General features: G+C 44.1%; 1 long non-coding RNA gene across 1 annotated transcript; it reads right to left on the bottom strand.

Moving 5' to 3' along the window:
* Positions 1–5,817: 5,817 nt before the first annotated feature.
* On the bottom strand, positions 5,818–15,326 carry LOC129627147 (uncharacterized). Its single transcript, XR_008702446.1, has 3 exons — positions 15,205–15,326; positions 14,981–15,035; positions 5,818–6,004 (listed from the first exon to the last, which is right to left on the bottom strand). It is a non-coding gene; the product is annotated as an uncharacterized LOC129627147 (long non-coding RNA).
* Between the last annotated feature and the right edge of the window lie 7,573 nt (positions 15,327–22,899).

Here is a 22,899-nt window from a genome sequence, read left to right as displayed (position 1 = left end):
ATTGTATCTGCTGCCCTGACTCCCTACAACACCCTTCACTGGACATCTTTTTACATAACCTTCAAAATGAAGATGGGTCTAAATCTCATCAGGGCTTCCAGGTTACAGGACATAAACAGGAGGACATAAACAGACACCAGGGGAATGCAACGAGCAAGACCCAGAGTGTGGGAAATTCTATGGGCAAACAGATTTACTTATTCAAAGATAAACAAGAAGAGGAGTAGGGAGTGGGGATCAGAGAGGGCATGGAGGGAGAGAATCCATAGAGTAAAAGAGTCTTAAGAGTCTATCATTGATCCCAATCTGTGGTCTAATGTGAATCCTAATTCAAATAAACTTTTATAAAAAATGAAAATTTGAACCTGACTTGGTATTTGATTTAAAAAAGTATATTGTTAATTTTTAAGGCATGATAATGGTATTGTGCTTTTTTTTTTTTTTGAGTCCATTTGAAATTCTTCCATTTTGAAAGTCCTTATCTTCTGAAATATGTATTGGGAAAGCTATGAGGTCTGGAACTTGCTTCAAAATAATGCAGGGAGAAATGGATGAGGGTCGAGATGAAACAAGGTAAACCACAATCTGATCAGTGTTGAAGTTAGGTGATAGGAAGACGGGTTCGTCATATTATTTCTACTTTTATTTTTAAAATGTTCTGTAGTAAGAAGTTAAAGAAAAGAGGAAAGAAAAAAATAGATCTATTTCAGCTGCTTAGTATCAGCACTTTCTGGGCCACATACAGGAATGGGAAGATCACCTGGGAAGCCTTTCTGTCGGTGACTTGTGCGGCCCCTCTTGCGCCCTCTGACCCCTAACTGGGCCTGGGGTTTCCACTTCTCTGCACTTCCCCTCCTGAATATTAACTAGAAGGGAGGCGGTTTCCTGTCTTGTCTGATCTCAGCGTGTCTGAAACTGTCCAGCACCAGGCCCTAACCCCCAGCTTCTCCTTTTCTGTTACTGGTTGAGCATTTCCTTTGCCTCTATCATGGATTAAAGGCATCTGGCCATCTCTCACTCTCCCTTCCTCTTCTCTCAGTAAATCCACTTAGTCACCAAGCTCTATGCGTTCTTTCACAATGTTTCTCAGACTCGTCTCTTCCCACTCCCGTAGCTTTCATCCAATGCCAGTTGCGGTTTCCCCTGTATGTGACTGCCTTGCCCATTTCCTACCATTACTGATCTCCTTCCAGCCTTTTCTCCCTGCCACCAACCGTTAGAGAGACCACTGGGGCAAGAGCCTTGTATTAAGAGGGGACAGCATGATCTGGACTTTCAAACCCTAATTTCCTGCCCTCCCAATCTCGAGAGTCCCATGCAAAGAAGGTTGGAATGATGATTATCAGGCAGATAGCAAAAAAGACCTCACACCTCAAACAGAGTAAGCAAACACATCTTTCATCCATTGTTGGTAGGTCAACAACACCTGGACTTGGACAATCAACAGAATCTAAGGTCACGAAGATCCTGTTCAACTGGATCAATAGATAAATGAAAAGCTCGAATGACAGAAGTAAAGAAGAAAGTCAGAGATTCTTGCTAATTTTGCTAGTGTGCTCAACAGTAGAGCAAGACGCCAGGCTTTGTTTTATTTTTTAAACCAAGGACATAAGATTTGACAGATGAATCTAAAATTTAGTCACTCATTCATATGAAGCTGTACAAAAGTGTTCAAAAACAAATCATGCTTCAGTTCAGTTCAGTCACTCAGTCATGTCTGACTCTTTGCGACCCCATGAACCGCATCACACCAGGCCTCCCTGTCCATCACCAACTCCCGGAGTTCACCCAAACCCATGTCCATCGAGTCGGTGATGCTATCCAAGCATCTCATTCTCTGTTGTCCCCTTCTCCTCTTGCCCTCAATCTTTCCCAGCCATCAGGGTCTTTTCAAATGAGTCAGCTCTTTGCATCAGGTGGCCAAAGTATTGGAGTTTCAGCTTCAACATCAGTCCTTCCAATGAACACCCAGGACTGATCTCCTTTAGGATGGACTGGTTGGATCTCCTTGCAGTCCAAGGGACTCTGAGGAGTCCTTTCCAACACCACAGTTGAAAAGCATCAATTCTTCGGCGCTCAGCTTTCTTCACAATCCAACTCTCACATCCATACTGACCACTGGAAAAACCATAGCCTTGTCTAGACAGATCTTTGTTGGCAAAGTAATGTCTCTACTTTTGAATATGCTATCTAGGTTGGTCATAACTTTCCTTCCAGGGAATAAGCTCCTCTTAATTTCATGGCTGCAATCACCATCTGCAGTGATTTTGGAGCCCAGAAAAATAAAGTTTGACACTGTTTCCACTGTTTCCCCATCTATTTCCCATGAAATGATAGGACCAGATGCCATGATCTTCGTTTTCTGAATGTTGAGCTTTAAGCCAACTTTTTCACTCTCCTTTTTCACTTTCATCAAGAGGCACTTTAGTTCTTCTTCACTTTCTGCCATAAGGGTGGTGTCATCTGCATATCTGAGTTTATTGATATTTCTTCTGGCAATCTTGATTCCAGCTTGTGCTTCTTCCAGCCCAGCATTTCTCATGATATACTCTGCATGTAAGTTAAATAAGCAGGGTGACAATATATAGCCTTGACGCACTCCTTTCCCGATTTGGAACCAGTCTTGTTCCATGTCCAGTTCTAACTGTTGCTTCCTGACCTGCATACAGATTTCTCAAGGGGCAGGTCAGGTGGTCTGGTATTCCCATCTCTTTCAAAATTTTCCACAGTTGATTGTGATCCACACAGTCAAAGGCTTTGGCATAGTCAGTAAACCAGAAATAGAGGTTTTTCTGGAACTCTCTGGCTTTTTCGATGATCCAGCGGATGTTCCCAACATCACAGCTTTCACAATAAATATTTCAGTGTGAATTTCAAAAGATAAGGACTCTTAAAAAAAAAAGCACAATCGTATTACCCTGTCTTAAACATTAACAGTGTTTTCTTATATTATCAAATATCAAGTCAGGTGGAAATTTTTATTTTTTAAAGCACATTTTATTTGAACTGGGATTCAAGTTAGATCACGGTTGAGGTTGACAGAGTCTTAAATTCCTCTAGTGAGGAAGGCAAGTAAATTAAGGCTGTACCCACTCCGGCTGTGAGTCTCATACAGACAGCCCTCCTGAGAGAGTGAAGCCAGCACAAGAGCGGTTTGAGAAGCAGAGTTCCTGGTTCCAGGCATGCCCAAGGTCAGCTGCACCCCATCTCACCAGGTACTTATGCCTGGAAATCTTTCTGCTTTGCCAGCTCCAGGGCTTTTTCAGTTAATCACCATGAGGAAATCTTGGACAAACACAGCTCAGGGGTTTTGTGAGCAGGGCAAGGTAACCACACAAAATCAAGACAATAAAAGACAGAACCTCCTGCTCCGGCCATCTCCCAGAGGACCAGTGGAATAAACCCAACTCTTGGAAAGCTCTAGACAAGGGTGGTGACCTACCCCTCCTAGAAACTGACCTGATCTGGGGAGCGTGCTGATGGCCAGTGATGTGCTGAACCAAGCACGTCTCTCTCAGCAGATGGAGCCAGCTGGAAGCAGCTCAGAGCCACTGAGAGATGGCAGAGGTCATTCGTAAACCAAAGCCACGCGGCACAGAGAGATGAGAACAAGCAGGCAGCCGGGGCAGAAGGGGCCGGTGGGGAGACTCAGAGGTGCGAGTGTGGCCTCAGACACCCGGAGCTTTGAGGGCTCCCGGTGAGGCACTGCCCGCCTGGGAGGCCGGCTCTGCCGCTGATCAGCCTGCCGGCTCTGCCGTTTGAAATCTTTCTTTTCCTCAGTGGTCAGGAGAGGACTTTTAAGCACAGCCAGTTACATTTGAGACCCTTGTCCCTTTTTGTGTCTTTCTCTCCAGACTCAGCACATCTCCCCAGACTGGCTAGATGACTGGAGAAGAGGGACGCGAAGGCCAGGGCATTTGCCCACCGTGCCCCTACCAGGCGCTGGCCTCCTGTGCCCCCGCCTCTGCCTGGCAAGCCTTCCTGTCCCCTCCCATTCTTTGGAACTCACCAAAGCCTCACTTCCCCCAGGACAGTACATCCCTCGCTTGGTAGTGTGTGTTAAAGTTGGGATTATTTGCATTTGCTTATAATCCGCCTGCAATGCGGGAGACCTGGGTTCGATCCCTGGGTTGGGAAAATCCCCTGGAGAAGGGAAAGGCTACCCATTCCAGTATTGTGGCCTGGAGAATTCCATGGAATGTAAAGTCCATGGGGTCACAAAGAGTCGGACATGACTGAGCGACTTGCACTTTCACCTTTCACATGACAGAACTTGATTAATTATTCATAATGTTAATTATTGTGGACCACAAACCCCATGGGGGGACAGAGGCCACTTTGCACTCCTCTGTCTTCCCAGGACTCAGCACAGGGCCTGGTCCACAATAGATTGTTGGTGAAGGACTAGATTCCAGTGATACATATAAGGGAAAGTGAGTTAGGTTTGCTCAAAGTCACGTATCTAACAAGTGACCTGAGGGGAAAGTCAGATGAATGCTACTTAACCAGCATTTGGACTAACACATGATACCGAGCCCCTCTGGGGGTTCCTGGGCACAAGGCCTATCTGTGTCCTCCGCTTCTTTCATTACAAGAAACAGCCTTCATCCATGACCTTCCCTAGTTTCCAAGGGGCAGATTCAAGCAGTTACTAATTAGGGAAGGGAGGGGGATGGGAGACCGAGGAGAAACAGTCAAGAGCAGCCTTGGGGCAAGGTCCTGTTTCCCCATCAGTGGAACAATGTCTGAGCTGTTTTGCAGAGACCAAAACCGCTTCCAGGTAGGAGAAGTTCACCATCAGTGATGATAGGCTGCCCACAAATATGGAGACCCTAGACTAGCTGGACCTGAAGGTGGATGCTGGACTCCTACTTGCCTCATCACCAACCCATCAGAAGAATGTCCGTGAGCTGATCTAGCCCTCGTTAAACAATTGCTGTAAAACTTGTCACTATCTTCCCTAAGCGAGGACACATGATTTTGAAGGCATTAGTCGACTGTGGCCCCTTTTGCCTGGAAAAGCAATAAAGCTGTCCTTTTCTTCTTTACCCAAAACTGTCTCTGAGATTTGATTTGCCAGTGGTGTACACAGAAGCTGAACTTTTGGCATCACACACAGCCACACAGCCCCCAAACTTCCCCAGACCCCACTATGGGCCTTTTCTCATGAGAATGGAATATATTATGATTAAAGTCACTAGCTGACAGACAGAGGTGGAGGGGCCCACTTGTTGCAAAAGCAGTACTTAAGTTTTAACTAATGACAGTGTGGAGAAGGCAATGGCACCCAACTCCAGTACTCTTGCCTGGAAAATCCCATGGACGGAGGAGCCTGGTGGGCTGCAGTCCATGGGGTCGCTAAGAGTCAGACACGACTGAGCAACTTCCCTTTCACTTTTCACTTTCATGCACTGGAGAAGGAAATGGCAACCGACTCCAGTGTTCTTGCCTGGAGAAACCCAGGGACAGGGGAGCCTGGTGGGCTTCTTTCTGTCTATGGGGTCGCACAGAGTCAGACAAGACTGAAGCGACTTAGCAGCAGCAGCAGCAGCAGCAGTAATGACAGTGTAAAATTGACTGCTAAATATACGCCCCACAAGAAAATGAAAGTTGAAATTAATCAAGAGAAAGCTGTCCTCAAAAAGTCCCCATGGAAATGAAATATATAGGGGTTTTCAGCCTTTTTTTTTTTGGAGTGGAGGGGCAGAAACATACACCCTGTTTTAAAAATAAACTTCTAATTACATTATTAACTAAAAAGATCATAGTTGATTCATGTTTTTACTTAACGTCTCTTTTCTGTTCCAGGATCCCATCCAGGGACCATATTACATGCGGTTATCAGTCTGCTTAGGCTCCTCTTGGCGTGACAATTTCTGACTTTCCTTGTTTTTGTAAACCTTCACAGTTTGGAAGAGTTGATGATATCAGTATTTTGTAGAATATCCCTCAACTGATATTTGTCTGATGTTTTTCTCATGATTGGATGAGGGTTATGGGTTTTCTGGAGGAAGATCAAAGAAGTACCATTCTCATCACATCTTATCAAGGGTACATCAACAAGACTTACCACCGCTGATTGGGTCTTGATTACCCGGCTGAGGTCGTTTTGTCAAGTTTCTGCACTCTGAAGTCACCACCACCACTCCTAAGTTCCTCCCCGCCCCCGCCACCCCCATCTTTTCATATCGTGCTCTTTGGAAGGAAGTCACCACGTGCAGCTCACATTCCAGGAGTGAGCATTATGTTCCACTCCTTAAGGGCAAAGTATCTACATAAATGTTTTGAAATCCTTCTGCATGGGAGATTTGTCCCTTCTCTCCCATTTTAAAATTTATTCAATCTTTTATTTAAATCAGCCTAGACTCATGGATACTTCCTTTATACTTTGCGTTATAATCCAACGGTACCTTATTTTCTTGCTCAAATTATTCCAGCTTTGGCCATGGGAATGCTCTCAGTTGACCTGTGTCCCTTCATTGGGTGCGCATGGGTGTTTTCTTTCACTCTCTCTTCCTCGCTCCCTTGTATCTTTCAGGAACACTTATTTACTTTCTGGGACTGCAGGCTGCTCTAGGTTTATCTTGTATTTTCTGCCCCAGTCCTAGAATCAGCTATTTCTCCAAAGAGCCCTGATTTCTTTGATTAGAGAATGGTATTAGAAACCCAAATCTGGGCAGTAGGTGCAATCATGGCTAGTGGAAGGTTGACTCTAGGTCCCCTCAGCTGACAGAACAAAGAAAAATGCATGTATAGTTAGCCTTGTATGTATTACATATATTTATATTTCTACATGAAACCTTCCATATCTATATTAATCTAATCATGAGTTCATACTCAACTCAATGTACCTAATATTCCTGTGTCTGTTTCTACAGGCTCTGGAGAATGGGGGTGGAACCTGTTCTTGACACAAATCTGAGTAAATTTGTCCCTTGGTTGAGAGATAGACTATGCACCCTGGTCATAATCTATTCACTAGTATTTGTCTGTGTTGCAGAATTCAATCGTGTGACCCCCAGAACCCAAATGCTAACGCACAGCTATTGTCCGATCAGATATCCGTAGTTTCTCAGACAGCAGAAGGAATGAGAAGCTTTCTTTTATCTGCCTGTACATGAGGTTCTCTGAACGGTTGTTGTTCTCAGTTGCTAAGTCATGTCCAACTCTTTGTGACCCCATGGACTGCAGTACACCAGGCTTCCTTTTCACTATCTTCTGGAGCTTGCTCAAACTCATGTCCACTGAGTTAGTGATGCCATCCAACCATCTCATCCTCTGTCATCCCCATCTTCTCCTGCCTTCAATCTTTCCCAGCATCAGGGTCTTTTCCAATGAGTAGGCTCTTTGAATTAAGTGACCAATATTGGAGCTTCAACTTCAGCATCAGTCCTTCCAATGAATATTCAGGATTGATTTCCTTTAGGATTGACTGGTTTGGTCTTCTTGTTGTCCAAGGGACTCTCAAGAGTTTTTGTCAGCACCACAGTTTGAAAGCATCAATTCTTCAGCGCTCAGCTTTCTGTATGGTCCAACTCTCACATCCCTACACGACTACTGGAGAAACCATGCACCTGCTGCTAAGTCACGTCAGTCGTGTCCTACTCTGTGCGACTGCATAGATGGCAGCCCACCAGGATCCTGTCCCTGGGATTCTCCAGGCAAGAATAGCTTTGGCTATATGCACCTTTGTTGGCAAACTGATATCTCTGCTTTCTAATATGCTGCAGTCTAGGTTTGTTATAGCTTTTCTTCCAAAGAGTAAGGGTCTCTTAATTTGCTGGCTGCAATCACCATCCGCAGTGATTCAGGACCCCGGGAAAATAAAATCTGTCTCTGAACTGCCTTTAGGGGTCAATTCTGGATTATGAGGAAGATCTGGGTTTCACTGCAGATGGTGATTGCAGCCATGAAATTAAAAGATGCTTGTTCTTTGGAAGAAAAGCTATGATAAACCTAGACAGTATATTAAAAAGCAGAGACATTACTTTGCCAACAAAGGCCTGTCTAGTCAAAGCTATGGTTTTTCCAGTGGTCATGTATGGATGTGAGAGTTGGACCATAAAGAAGGATGAATGCTGAAGAATTGATGCTTCTGAACTGTGGTGTTGGAGCAGACTCCTGAGAATCCCTTGGACTTCAAGGAGATCCAACCAGTCAATCCTAAAGGAAACCAATCCTGAGTATTCATTGGAAGCACTGATGCTGAAGCTCCAATATTTTGGCCACCTGATGTGAAGAGCTGACTCATTGGAAAAGACCCTGATGCTGGGAGAGATTGAAGGCTGGAAGAGAAGGGGACAACAGAGAAAGAGATGGTTGGATGGTATCACCGACTCAATGGACATGAGTTTGAGCAAGCTCTGGGAGATGGTGAAGGACAGGGAAGCCTGGAGTGCTGCAGTCCATGGGGTCGCAAAGAGTCGGAGACGACTGAGCGGCTGAATAACAACAACTGGATTTCACAGAATAATGTCCTAAAGCCTGACATTGTTTACCCTTGGTCAAGATGGGGCTGAAAGAAAAAACCTAACCAATACTGAAAGAATAACGTGAGAAAGGAAACTGAGAAAGGAAAAAGTAGCCCTGTGTTTAACCACTAGGCTGGGAGGACAGAGACAGAAAAGACCAGCTGCAATGAACAGAAAACATCTTTTGTTCTCAAAGTTGGAAAATGCCATAATAACCAGTCACGGACCCACTTACCTATTTTCACTTATTACCGTGGATGGCCCATGGCTTAGCCACAAATAGCATTCAATCCTTAGTTAATCCCTGCTTCTCCTAATCTGGCCTGAGAAATAGCAAGCAACCCAGGAATGGCCCCTTCCCTTAGGTGCCCCCTCAGAATCCTTTGTTGGGAATGCAAGCCTGACATAAATGCTTCCCTCCGTTCTTGGCTCCTGTGGAGTGCTCTCCCAGCCTGCAATCGGGAAATGCATTCTAAAGTCCCCAGAGGAAGTCTGTGGCTGTGGGGTGGTGACTGTCATCTCCTGAGGGAGGGGTGTGCCATCCACTGCGTGTGCCAGCAGCAGGTTATGGGAGTTACCAGATCCAAATGAAACTTCGTTCTTAAACGTTCATCTTTCTCCTCCATATACGTATTCCTACTTCTGGCAGCTGCTTATACCTTTATAGGAGTCCACATTTCTGCTACCCAAAGATTCTTCCAAAGAGCTTCCCAGGTGGTGCTAGTGGTAAAGAACCTGCCTGCTAATGCAGGAGACAGAAAAAATGTGGGTTCAATCCCTGGATTGGGAAGATCCCCTGGAGGAGGAAATGGTAACCCACTCCAGTATTCTTGCCTGGAGAATCCCATGGACAGAGGAGCCTGGCGGGCTACAGTCCATGGGTCGCAAACAGTCGGAGACGACTGAAGCAATTTAGCATGCGAAGATTCTGCATCCCCATCTCTGTGATTCTTTGTACAATTTTTTCTTTCTTGAAGTAAGACAGTTTGTTTCCCTTCCCATCTCTCCTAAAGTTCCCTGGACCTTTGTCTTGGCTCATCATGTGCCTCTGTCAGTGTTCTCTGCATTTTCTAGCTGCCTTTTGCTTTCTCTACCTTGGTTTCCTGGGCACGTGCTTCCATTTAAACGTCTGTGCAGCCAGGAATCTATTGGCTGTTTAAAAGCTTTGACTTTCTCCTTTTCTTAGCATTTTTATTTTAAACATTTAAAGAAAATTTCTCACCATTCTGTGCCTCCTTGAAAAGGTGATCCCCAATTCCTTCCCTTGTCCCTTTATTTGGTTTTACTTTGCATTTCTCTATGGCACACGGTTGCTAAGCGGCCCGTCACCCAGCTTCTGAGACCATAGTTGCACTAGAACTCAACACGGAACTGCAGTCAGCAGGGACTTCTGAGTTGCGTTTCACAACTTCCAGTCTTTCTTGCACATTTGATTCAGGCTTGGGGTGTGGCACGTGGATGATGACAACAAAACTTAGTTTCTTAAGATGCCCCTCCCGCTAATTAACTGAAAACCCCAGCCTGCATCTGCTGTGTTCAGAGCAGCTTTGGGAGTGGAGGGAAGCCAACAATCAGCGCTCATCAAACTCTGCCTGGCAGTGCCCAGGAGCCAGCCCTGCAGGTGCCTCGGGCCAGCAGCCATCAACCAGCGAGGGGTCTCCACTCAGGTGCTTGCACTTGGGGGCCTGCTGTCTGCAGTGCCATCAGCAGCCCTAATTGCTGCAAGGATGCTAGAGTCCAGTACGCCCACCAGAGTTGGCAGTGTTGAAAAGGTGACTGCTTTTCCTCCCACCTCTGTCCCACACTCACGCATCTCTGACCCCGAGTGCCCTGGCAGGACTGGAGAGGGACAGCTATATCCATCATATAAGGTCCCGACACAAGGCTCCAGGTTCTTTCAGCTTCCCTCTGGAAACTGGAACTGGCAGGATCAACATCGTTACCACTCCCAAACTGGGCAACAGTGAATATTCTTCCACTGTGCTTTGTTTGGCTGGACTCATCCTTTCTACCCCAATTTATTCCCATCCCCGAAACTTGCCTGCTGCATGGGCAGTCTCCCACATACTGTAACCCTACCAAGAGGGGCCTGCAGAGGCAGCTCCTTTCTGTCAATTTCCCTTATCCATATGTGCCCTATGGGCCCTGTATTTTTACATGATGACCTAAGGCTTGGCTTCAGAGGTCAACTTTAGCTTATTTTCAGCTGAATCACTTTCCTAAGGATCCCTTTGAAATACCTTTCCAGTAATGTTACCACGAGTCCAAACTCCATCTGCTAGCTGCAGGACATGCCAAGTAACCAAGACACAAAGTGTTGAGGCAAGGAATATGACTTTGTTTGGAATGCTTACTGACTGGAGAAGGTGGCAGACTAATGTCCCCAAACAACCATCTTATCAGAAGCTGGATGCCAGTTCTTTTATAAGACAGAGAAGGGGAGGAGTTGAGGAAGTAAAGACCATAAAAGATGATGCTGTTAAAGTACTGCACTCAATATGCCAGCAAATTTGGAAAACTCAGCAGTGGCCACAGGACTGGAAAAGGTCAATTCTCATTCCAATCCCAAAGAAGAGCAATGCCAAAGAATGTTCAAACTACCGCACAATTGTGCTCATTCCACATGCTAGCAAGGTAATGCTCAAAATCCTTCAAGCTAGGCCTCAATAGTATGTGCACCAACAACTTCCAGATGTACACGCTGGATTTAGAAAAGGCAGAAGAACTGGAGATCAAATTGCCAACATCCATTCGCTCATTGAAAAAGCAAGGGAATTCCAGAAAAACATCTACTTCTGCTTCATTGACTAAAGCCTTTGACTGTGTGGATCACAACAAACTGTGGAAAATCTTAGACAGATGGGAATACCAGACCACCTTATGTATCTGTTGAGAAAACTGTATGCAGGTAAGAAGCAACAGTAAGAACCAGACATGGAACAACAAGCTGGTTCAAAATTGGGAAAGGAATTCGTCAAGGCTGTATATTGTCACCCTGCTTATATAACTTATATGCAGAGTATATCATGCAAAATGCCTGGCTGGATGAAGCACAAGCTGGAATCAAGATTGCCAGGAGAAATATCAATAACCTCAGATATGCAGATGACACCACCCTTATGACAGAAAGTGAAGAGGAACTAAAAAGCCTCTTGATGAAAGTGAAAGAAGAGAGTGGAAAAAGTTGGCTTAAAGCTCAACATTCAGAAAACTAAGATCATGGCATCTGGTCCCATCACTTCATGGCAAATAGATGGGGAATAAATGGAAATAGCGGTAGACTATATTTTCTTGGTCTCCAAAATCACTGCAGATGGTGATTGCAGCTATGAAATTAAAAGACACATGCTTCTTGGAAGAAAAGCTATGACAAACCTAGACATTGTATTAAAAAGCAGAGATATCAGTTTGCCAAAAAAGGTCTGTCTAGTCAGAGGTATGATTTTTCCAGCAGTCGTGTGGAAATGTGAGAGTTGGACCATAAAGAAGGCTGAGAGCTGAAGAATTGATGCCTTTGAACTGTGGTGTTGAAGAAGACTCTAGAGAGTTCCTTGGACAGGAAGGAGATCAAACCAGTCCATCCTAAAGGAGATCAGTCCTGAATATTCATTGGAAGGACTGATGTTGAAGCTGAAACTCCAGTACTTTGACCACCTGATGCGAAGAGCTGACTCATTGGAAAAGATACTGATGCTGGGAAAGATTGAAGGCAGGAGGAGAAGGGGACAACAGAGGATGAGATGGTTGGATGGCATCACCGGCTCAATAGACATGAGCTTGAGCAAATTCTCTGATCTAGTGAAGAACAGGGAAGACTGGCGTGCTGCAGTCCATGGGATCACAAAGAGTTGGACATGCTGAGCCACTGAACAAAAACAGTCTTGCAAATGTCTCTTGGAATGGCCAACTTCAGGGAGGGAATGTGTTAATCTCTTCAGGCAGAGGAGTAAGGCTCCCCAAGGCAGGTTATTATATATGATTATAAAAACAAAAACAATGAAAATCAAAGGGTAAAGCCAAAGAAATATATCCATCATGGAGTCAGAGTCCCTTCCCTGCAACAGTATCTCCTTATACAGAAGAAATGTAATTACAGTATAAATTATGTTTAGGAGAAAAAGGAAGGGGGGAGTTATCAATATTCTTACTTTTTTCCCTCCAGAGTTTTTACCTCCAACTATTCTCTTAAACCTCAGCGCTTAAGTGTATTTAGAGTGGATGGAGGCAGGAAGCTACTGCATAGTTGCGCCAGCTGCTCACTCCCTCAAACTCCCATAAAATGAACTGGAATGAACAACAGTTGGCACTGGGTATCTCTCTGGAACCAGCCAAATCTCCTAACTGGGAGTGGGGCGAGGGCAGTAGCTCAATGCCTAGGGATCATTTGCGCATGCTCAATGCAGTGTGGGGTCAGCTGGGCTCAGAATGAGCATCTCTTGTGTGTATTTTTTTGCACAAATATTTGGAAAAGTATTATTCTTTTCTTTTTTTTTTTTAAAATTCAAACAAGTAAGTGCCTTTATTCCACCTCTATTTGGCTTTGCTATTTATTTGTATTTTTGACTGTGTGGGGTCTTCCTTGAGGCATGCAGCGTGTGGGATCCTTTGCTGCGGTGCGTGGGCTCAGTAGCTGCGGTGCTGGGCCTTGGTCACCCCAAGGCATATGGTATCTTTAGTTCTCTGATCAGGGATGGAACCCTCTTTCCTCAGTATTGAAGGTGGATTCTTAACCCCTGGACCACCAGGCAAGTCCTGAAAAATACTATTCTCAAATTGACTTCATAATGGTGGGGCCTGTGTTTTGTGTTTAAATATCGGGCCCCATTGGCTGCACTATTGTGCGGTGAGTTTTACTGTACTTTTGGGTAAACACCTGCCACCCTGAGGGTCCCCCTGGCTTGGGCCCTTCCAAGCCCTTCCCCTGAACACCTTCCTCCACTCCTGGTCCTGGTCCTGGCGCTGCGTGAGGACAGGACCCCAGGCCCTCCTGTGTGACTGGTGTGGGAGGTGCTCCTTGTTAAATGGTCATACCTGGTTCTACCCAGGGTGCGCCCCTTCCAAATAACCCACTGTGGGGAGAACCTCTCAGCTGTCTCTCTTTGTATGGCATTGGAGTTCTACCTACTTGAAGCTCCCTCTCTAGAATTTTCCTTTCCTACAGCTGATACTTTCGTGGCATGGCCCCACTAGCTACTGAAGCATTATAACGTTAATATCTGATTCTATTTACTCCGTTCTTTAGCTCATGCTCTGGATTTCTCTTCTCCTCCTGCATTTGACTTATCCTATTCTGGTCTTTCCAGGCGGTGCTAGTGGTAAATAACCCGCCAGCCAATGCAGGGGACATAAGAGACTCGGGTTTCATCCCTGAGTCCAGAAGGTCCCCTGGAGAAAGGCATGGCAACCCACTCCAGTATTCCTGCCTGGAGAATCCCAGGGACAGAGGAACTCAGCGAGCTACAGTCCATAGGGTCGCACAGAGTTGGACACGACTGAAGCGACTGAGCACGCACAAGCACGTTCCTCTTTTATCTCAGCTTCTGCTAGCGGCTCCCGCTCTGTGCTCTGAGACTTCTTTCCGTGGAGACTGGGGTTCCTGCGGTGAAGCTCTGACTCTTGTCTTCCCTCACCTTTTCCTATTGATTCCTCCCCTCCACCCTTCTCCTCCTGTGCAGGCTTGACATAAAGTTGAGTCATGGTCCTTTCATTTCCTCTCAAGTGCTATTTTCTGCCACTTTCTATTTCTTGCTATCACTCTGGTTCATTGCTCAATATTATTGAAAGTCATCTGTTCCATTCTCCAAACACCCACCACAAGCTTAAATCCATCTTCTTTATTTTGCCCTGGAAGCTCTTCCAGAAAACCTCCCCTTAATTTATGTCTGCCCTACCTCCCCTAAAAAAAAAAAATCTCTTCCTGGCATTCTTCAGACAAATGAAAATAACTCATTTGTTCCTCTTCCCTTTTCTTCTGGGTGCCCTTAAAACAAACCCAACTCTACCCCCCTCCTTCTTACTACGTCATGCTCTTGGGCAGTCTGCCTAACTGCGTGTTGTTACCTGCAAACAGGTGGCAGTGCAGACCTTTCACATTTACACCTTTCTTATTTGCACCTGGGCCACTGTTCCCACCTTTACATTGCACTCAAGAGTTTTGAATCACACTGGTACATGTTCCACTGTCTCTAAATGGAGTTGTCTGGCATGTGGTTAACCCCAAGTTCCCCTTTGACATAATTTGATTCCATGCTAATCATCTGCAGGCCAGACCCCAAACTGGTCAGCATCTTTTACTAGGGTTATTTAATACCTCAGGAAGTCTTTTAAGTAAATAACAAAATCTCCTGTATCCATCCTTACGTGTAGAAACAGTATCCAGAATTAAATCCATTTTCTCTGCTGATCTGCAATTTCGTGAGAACATTTGTTCCTAAAGCATCTGAATTATAGAAAACATATGTTGAGTTTACTGAGTTTGTTCTAACCAAATCCATGGCCACAGTGCCCACCTTGTGCTGCTCAGTGGGTAGCTTTCCTTTTCTCTGGAACCATCAAGTAGGAAGCCTAGGGAAGGGGGAAATAGGGAGGGCAGATGATGCTTAGGTTCTAGGTAGCTACGGTAGACTTGTGTCCTGGCCCCATCCCAGCAGGGACTGTGAACAACTCACTTCATCTATGCCCCCATCAGCAACACTCTGCACCCCCCACCCCCACCGCCCACCAAAGTACCTACCTTTTGGGGTTGTCAGAAGGCTTAAACAAGATAAGATGCAATGTCCTTAAAACGAGTTCTTAACACAGAGGAAGTGTTCAGTAAATGTTAGCTAGAATTTTTAGTGCCAAGCATCTTCCCTTCAGAGTCCACTCATAGTTCCTCCCTCACTAAATTAGCTATTCTCTTTTGTTTTCCCTTTCTCAAGTCTTTCTTTAAAAAAAAAAAAAAAGAAATGATTGGTTGATTGATTTTTGCTGGGTCTTCATCGCTGAGCAGGCTCTCCCTAGCTGCCGTGAGCTGGGGCCATTCTTTGTCGCCGTGAGCAGACTTCTCACCGAGCTGGTTTCTGTGGGCTCCAGAGGTTGTGGCTGCCAGGCTCTGGAGTGCAGGTTCCACCGCTGTGGCACACGGGCTTAGTTGCTCCTCGGCGTGTAGAATCTTCCTGGACCGGGGATTGAACCCGTGTCTCCTGCATCGACAGGCGGATTCTTTACCTCTGAGCCACCAGGGAAGCCCCCCTGCCAGGGTCTTCTTTAGACCTTAAAGAAATACCCCTTTTCTCCCTTTCCCCCTCCACTTCCTTCTGAGCACCCTGTCCCTACTTTTTCCACAACTTTCTATGACTCCTAAGTTTGTTTGTACCTGACAGGAGACAACTACCATCCAGTTAGAGTTGAGGGTGGGGAATAAACAAAAAAGTATGTGGGACTTCCCTGGGGCTCCAGTGGTTAAGATGGCACTTCCATTGCAGGGCGTCAGGGTTCGATCCCTCATCTCATAACTAAGAAACCACAAATCCCACAAGCCTCCTGCCGCCGCCGCCGCCATGTCGCTTCAGTCGTGTCCAACTCTGTGCGACCCCAGAAGTGGCAGCCCACCAGGCTCCCCTGTCCCTGGGATTCTCCAGGCAAGAACACTGGAGTGGGTTGCCATTTCCTTCTCCAATGCATGAAAGTGAAAAGTCAAAGTGAAGTCGGTCAGTCGTGTCCGACTCTTAGCGACCCCATGGACTGCAGCCCACCAGGCTCCTCTGTCCATGGGATTTTCCAGGCAAGAGTACTGGAGTGGGGTGCCATTGCCTTCTCCGACAAGCCTCCCAGCACGGCAGAAAAAAAAAAAAAAAAGTGACTCCACATGTCTAAGTTTGACCCATGATTGTAGAAGATACTGTCTGTCTTGCATGCAGGCATCTAGGCTTAATTTGCAAACTATGCCTCAGTGGGTGAAAGAGGAGAATCAGGTGATCTGGGCAAACCCAGCGACCCATGGGAAGACTGTCACCTTTGTGCTGTCAGAGGAAGAAGGATATTGGGATTGGGACATGGGACATCTTAATGGAGAAGGGGCGTAGGGTCAGTCACCCCCAGCCACTCCCTGTGGCCCCATTCTCTTAACAAAGTGACAATCTAAAGGCAATTGACCTTTGAGCTCCAGGGTGGGGTGCCAAGGCAGGCAGGGCATGGAAAGGCCAATCCATCAAGACTGTCCTAGGCTCTAGCCCAAGGCAGGTAATCCCTGGTGGCTGGCTGCTCCTCAGTACCTCTCACTTTTCTTCCAAGTCCTCTGTGATCCGTGCCCTCCTCCGCCCAGCTCAGTCAACGTCAGGGCTTCTTGAGTGTCTGTAAAAAGCCCATTTAGTCTTTAAATTTAAAATGGATATTCTGTTTATAACTTTTATTATAAATAACAACTTTTTGTATTATATTTTTGTGTTTTTGTAACTTTTTGTATTTTAGTATTATAAAAAACTTCTTAAAAATTTTTTTAAATGTATTTATTTTTTAGTTGAAGGATAATTGCTTTACAGAATTTTGATGTTTTCTGTCAAACATCAACATGAATCAGTCATAGGGGACACATGTCCCCTCCCTCCTGAACCTCCCTTCCATCTCCCTCCCCATCCCACCTCTCCAGGTTGATACAGTGGCCCTGTTTGAGTTTCCTGAGTCATACAGCAAATTCCCATCGGCTATCTATTTTACATATGGTAATATAAGTTTCTGTGTTACTCTATCCATACATCTCACCCACTCCTCCCGCCTCCCTGTGTCCATAAGTTTGTTCTCTATGTCTGTTTCTCCATTGCTGCCCTGCAAATAATTTGATCAGTACCATCCTTCTAGATTCTAGCTTCAACTTAAGTTTTTAAGTTCAGCTTATGAATCTTTGTAAATGTAGCAGGTTTGAACAATTATTTTTAAGAGGTGTTTGATCAGCCAGTCAGTTCAGTCACTCAGTCGTGTCTGACTCTTTGCGACCCCATGGACTGAAGCATGCCAGGCCTCCCTGTCCATCAACTCCTGGAGCCTATACAAACTCATGTCCATCGTGTCGGTGATGCCATCCAGCCATCTCATCCTCTGTCATCCCCTTCTCCTCCTGCCTTCGATCTTTCCCAGCATCAAGGTCTTTTCCAATGAGTCGGCTCTTTGCATCAGGTAGCCAAAGTATTGGAGTTTCAGCTTCAGCATCAGTCCTTCCAATGAACACCCAGGGCTGATCTCCTTTAGGATGGACTGGTTGGATCTCCTTGCAGTCCAAGGGACTCTCAGGAGTCCTTTCCAACACCACAGTTCAAAAGCATCAATTCTTCGGCACTCAGCTTTCTTTATAGTCCAACTCTCACATCCATACATGACCACTGGAAAAACCATAGCTTTGACTAGACAGACCTTTGTTGGCAAAGTAATGTCTCTGCCTTTTAATATGCTGTCTAGGTTGGTCATAACTTTTCTTCCAAGGAGCAAGCATCTTTTATTTTCATGGCTGCAGTCACCATCTACAGTGACCGTATGCCATAATCTTAGTTTTCTGAATGTTGAGTTTTAAGCCAGCTTTTTCACTCTCCTCTTTCACTTTCATCAAGAGGCTCTTTAGTTCTTCTTCACTTTCTGCCATAAGGGTGGTGTCATCTGTATATCTGAGGTTATTGACATTTCTCCCGGCAATCTTGATTCCAGCTTGTTCTTCATCCAGCCCAGCATTTCTCATGATATACTCTGCATATAAGTTAAATAAGCAGGGTGACAATATACAGCCTTGACGCACTCCTTTCCCGATTTGGAACCAGTCTGTTGTTCCATGTCCAGTTCTAACTGTTGCTTCTTGACCTGCATACAGATTTCTCAGGAGTCAAGTCAAGTGGTCTAGTATTCCCATCTCTTGAAGAATTTTCCACAGTTTGCTGTGACCCATACAGTCAAAGGCTTTAGCATAGTCAATGAAGCAGAAGTAGATATTTTTCTGGAACTCTCTTGCTATTTTGATGATCCAACAGATGGTGGCAATTTGATCTCTGGTTCCTCTGCCTTTTCTAAATCCAGTTGAACATCAGGAAGTTCATGGGTCATAAATTACTTTGCTAGTGTGTGAGATGAGTGCAATTGTGCGGCAGTTTGAACATTCTTTGACATTGCCTTTCTTTGGGATCAGAATGAAAACTGACCTTTTTCAGTCCTGTGGCCACTGCTGAGTTTTCCAAATTTGTGGCATGTTGAGTGCAGCACTTTCACAGCATCATCTTTTAGGATTTGAAATAGCTAAACTGGAATTCCATCACCTCCACTAGCTTTGTTTGTAGTGATGTTTCCTAAGGCCCACTTGACTTCACATTCCAGGATGTCTGGCTCTAGGTGAGTGATCACACCATCGTGGTTATCTGGGTCATGAAGATCTTTTTTGTATAGTTCTTCTGTGTATTGTTGCCACTTCTTAATATCTTCTGCTTCCATTAGGTCCACACAATTTCTGTCATTTATTGTGCTCATTTTTGTATGAAATGTTCCCTTAGTATCTCTAATTTTCTTGAAGAGATCTCTAGTCTTTCCCATTCTATTGTTTCCCTCTATTTCTTTGCATTGATCGCTGAGGAAGACTTTCTTATGTCTCCTTGCTATTCTTTGGAGTTCTGCTTTCAAATGGGTATATCTTTCCTTTTCTCTTTTGCTTTTAGCTTCTCTTCTTGTCTCAGCTATTTATAAGGCCTCCTCAGACAACCATTTTGCCTTTTTTGCATTTCTTTTTCTTGGGATGGTCTTGATCACTACCTCCATCCATAGTTCTTCAAGCACTCTGTCTATCAGATCTAATCCCTTGAATCTATTTGTCACTTCCACTGTATAATCGTAAGGGATTTGATTTAGGTCATACCTGAATGACCTAGTGGTTTTCCCTACTTTCTTCAATTTAAGTCTGAATTTGGCAATAAGGAGTTCATGATCTGAGCTACAGTCAGCTCCTGGTCTTGTTTTTGCTGACTGTAGGTGTTTAATACTTGACTCAATTTACCGATAGTTTAATCGCCAATTTGGGTCAAACCAAGATGCAAGTGCTCCTTATTTAGAAGTGTGTGCACATTTGGGAGCTGTGGGCAGTGGGGACAGAAACTTGGGGTGGGAGAGGGTCAGAAGGTGAAGAATGCAAAGGGGAGGGACATCACAGCCGGGACTTAGAAGAAATTACTGGGCCTTGCAGGAGGTCATGCTGACAAGGTGTGTTTCTCTGCAAATTTATGAACAATTTAAGTAATCAAAATGAATAGGGATGAAAAGGGGTCCTTGGTTAATAGACTAAGAACAACAGCTGATAAAAGAAAGAATTAATATTATTAAGCAGACATTGCTCATTAGGCTTCTCTATAACCTTAAGAGGCCAGCATTATTCTTCCCATTTCATGGATGTGGAAACTGCAGAGCTAGTAAGTAGTGGAGACTATAGTCATCCAGTAAATTTTAAGATACGTATGTCTTAATAATAACTATAAGTATAAACATCTTGCCAAAGTATTGGAACTATCTAACCCAAACTGGATCATGTTGTGACCTTTTCACCTTTATCATCTTCTCTGAGCCCCTGGTCCACATTGATTTTTTTTTTTCCCCCAAAGCTTCCATCTCAGTCAGTATCTGAGACTCCATGGACCAAAAGCAGGCAAGTCTAATTCTGAGGATTTCATGTGAGGAAAGCTGCAGGACGGAGCTGGTTCTGCTATTACTGTTATTGCAATTGCCAAAGTGGGAGCCAAGATATTGCACACTTGGAGATGGAGAAGTCTCTGGTGGCATTGTTCATTGGTAGCAATGCTGGTGGAATCCCATCTAAAAAGGCCTGACCAGGGACGTAGAGTGAGTGAGTGAGTGAAGTCGCTCAGTCGTGTCCGACTCTTTGCGACCCCGTGGCCTGTAGCCTACCAGGCTTCTCCATCCATGGGATTCTCCAGGCAAGAATACTGGAGTGGGTTACCATTTCCTTCTCCAGACAGGGAGGTAAGGAGTCACCTAAACTTTGCAGATCGTAGAGCCCTTGGGTCCAGGAACAAACTCATTTTCCCGTTTTTACGCATGACTGGATATGTTTTCCCTTTTCAAAGCACCTTATAGACTCAGAGAGAATCTTCTTTACAAGGATTCATGGGAAATGACCAAAATATGTGATGCACTATTTCCCAAATTTCCAAATGGAAAATTGCCTCTGCCACAGTCCTTGACTGCACATGAAATGAAGTTAAGAATGAATAACAAAGATTAAATCATGACATCTTGATTTGAGAATTTGAAAGTACTTCCCTTATTAGTAATGGCATAATTACCATTACCATAAAAGGAAAAAATTAGGAACAATGGAAATGTTCAACAATAGATGTAGAATGCTATGCAGTTGTTAAAATAATGTTTCATATTTTTATCTTTTAATAGTTTTATGACAATAATGTTTATATTATTGATGCTGAGATGAAAATTAAACTTTTGGAAGTTGATGTGCTCACAAAAGAACTTCCTTCCAAGATTCATTTATTGAAATGGTAGTCCTTTGTTTCCGACAACTCCTTGCTTGCAAAGAGTTTCAGGTGAGAGCAGCTTATGCCTTAGCAGTGATATGCTGATCACGACTGTTCTGCTTTCCCAAAGTAAATTTTCTTAACAGATTAAAAAAGGAAAAAAAGAGTGTCTATTATTACAGCTTGAGTGCTCAGAATTGAGGAGAGATGTGTAGAGCACAGAATAATGACTCAGTGAACTGACGGCAGTCATGGCGAAAGGTGTGAAACCTCATCTGTCACCGTGATTCTTAAACCACAGAGGGAGGAGATGGGAGAAAATGCAGAGAAAATTAGGTTGGCAAAGGCCATGGAGAAGCTGGAAAACTTTATGGGTATAGTGACCACACCCTCTGAATTAAAAATTGACATGACGACTATAAGGATGGAACTGAAATCTCTTGGACTATTTGGGAGATCAGTTTTTCTAATTCTATGAAATCTGAATGGGAAATTCTACAGATTGTGTCCCAAGAAGAAGAAAGCTTAGTAGCTGTGCTTGGGGAAATCTTGAAGAAGTTGCTAAGTAGACTGATGATTTGAGAAATCTAAGAAAGCTGGAGTTTGAAGAGAGGTGTTTTAAATTATGTTTTTATTAAAAAATAGTTGCTGTGGAAAATCATAAAGAAAATAAACCATCTATAATTCCGCCACTCTGAAATAATGACTTCTGGAGTTTTATTGTATTTTTGTCTAGACTTTTAACTTGGATATATAATTTTAAAAATTATAGTAAAATATACATAACATAAAATTTAGGGACTTTGCTGGTGGTCCAGTGGCTAACTCTCTATGTTCCCAGTACAAGGGGCCTGGATTCAATCCCTGGTCAGAAAATGAGATCCCACTAGGAGTTTGCATGCCACGACTAAAAGTCCACATTTCAACATGAAGATTAAACATCCTATGTACCCCACCTAAGACCCAGCACAGCCAAATAAATTTTAAAAAATGATCATTTTCCCCACAGTTAAGTGTCCAGTTCAGTGGCATTAGGTAGTTTCACATCCTTGTGCAGACCTCACCACTAATCATCTCTAAAACTCTTTCATTTTGTGAAACTGAAACTCTATACCTGTTCATCACTAACACCTCATTCTCCCCTCCCCCCAGCCGCTGACAACTACCATTCTATTTTCCACCCATATGATTTTTAATTAAGCACATAATATTTATTTAAAATTAAAATTACACTGCATATTATAGAGGTTTGTGCGCCGCTCTCCTTAATTAATATTAGATCTCTCATATCAATACATAGTCTCACCAGCATCATTTTGCAATATATTCTGTATGGATGTTTTTTCATTTTTTTTTAATTTTAAAATTGTCCATAAACATACTTACATATAAAGTCTTATGAGTAAGCAACATTCTGTAGAATATTTTAAATAACCCCATACAATTAACAATTGTTGAAACTTGTTTGACAAAATAAGGTGAATACGATCATATGGTTTCTCACTTTTCTATTTTGGTAGAGAAGCTACACTTGTTAGAATAGAAACAAAAGAAAAATGGTTGACTAATCTATTGTTTAGCCAATTTTCTGAGAGCACCTAATAATGATAAACGTGTGCACCATCAGTCTACATTTTTTCCAAGTGTGATAAAACACAAAAGAACCTACCACTGTTAATGTATGTTTGTTGCTCAGACTCTTTGCAACCACATGGACTGTAGCCTAGAGGCTTCCATTTCATGGAATTCTCCAGACAAGAATACTGGAGCGGGTAGCCTTTCCCTTCTCTAGGAGATCTTCCCAACCCAGGGATTGAACCCGGGTTTCCCGCATTGCAGGCAGGTGCTTTACCATCTGAGCTACCAGGGAAACCAAAAGAACCTACACATATGAAAAATACTATCTTTCCTAAGAGCGTTATAAGATTTCTGGCTTC

This window comes from Bubalus kerabau, chromosome 14 (genome assembly GCF_029407905.1).
Source record: "Bubalus kerabau isolate K-KA32 ecotype Philippines breed swamp buffalo chromosome 14, PCC_UOA_SB_1v2, whole genome shotgun sequence".
In the NCBI taxonomy this organism is placed as follows: domain Eukaryota; kingdom Metazoa; phylum Chordata; class Mammalia; order Artiodactyla; family Bovidae; genus Bubalus; species Bubalus kerabau.
Note: the sequence above shows the minus strand (reverse complement) of the source record. Positions and strands in the feature narration are given on the sequence as shown.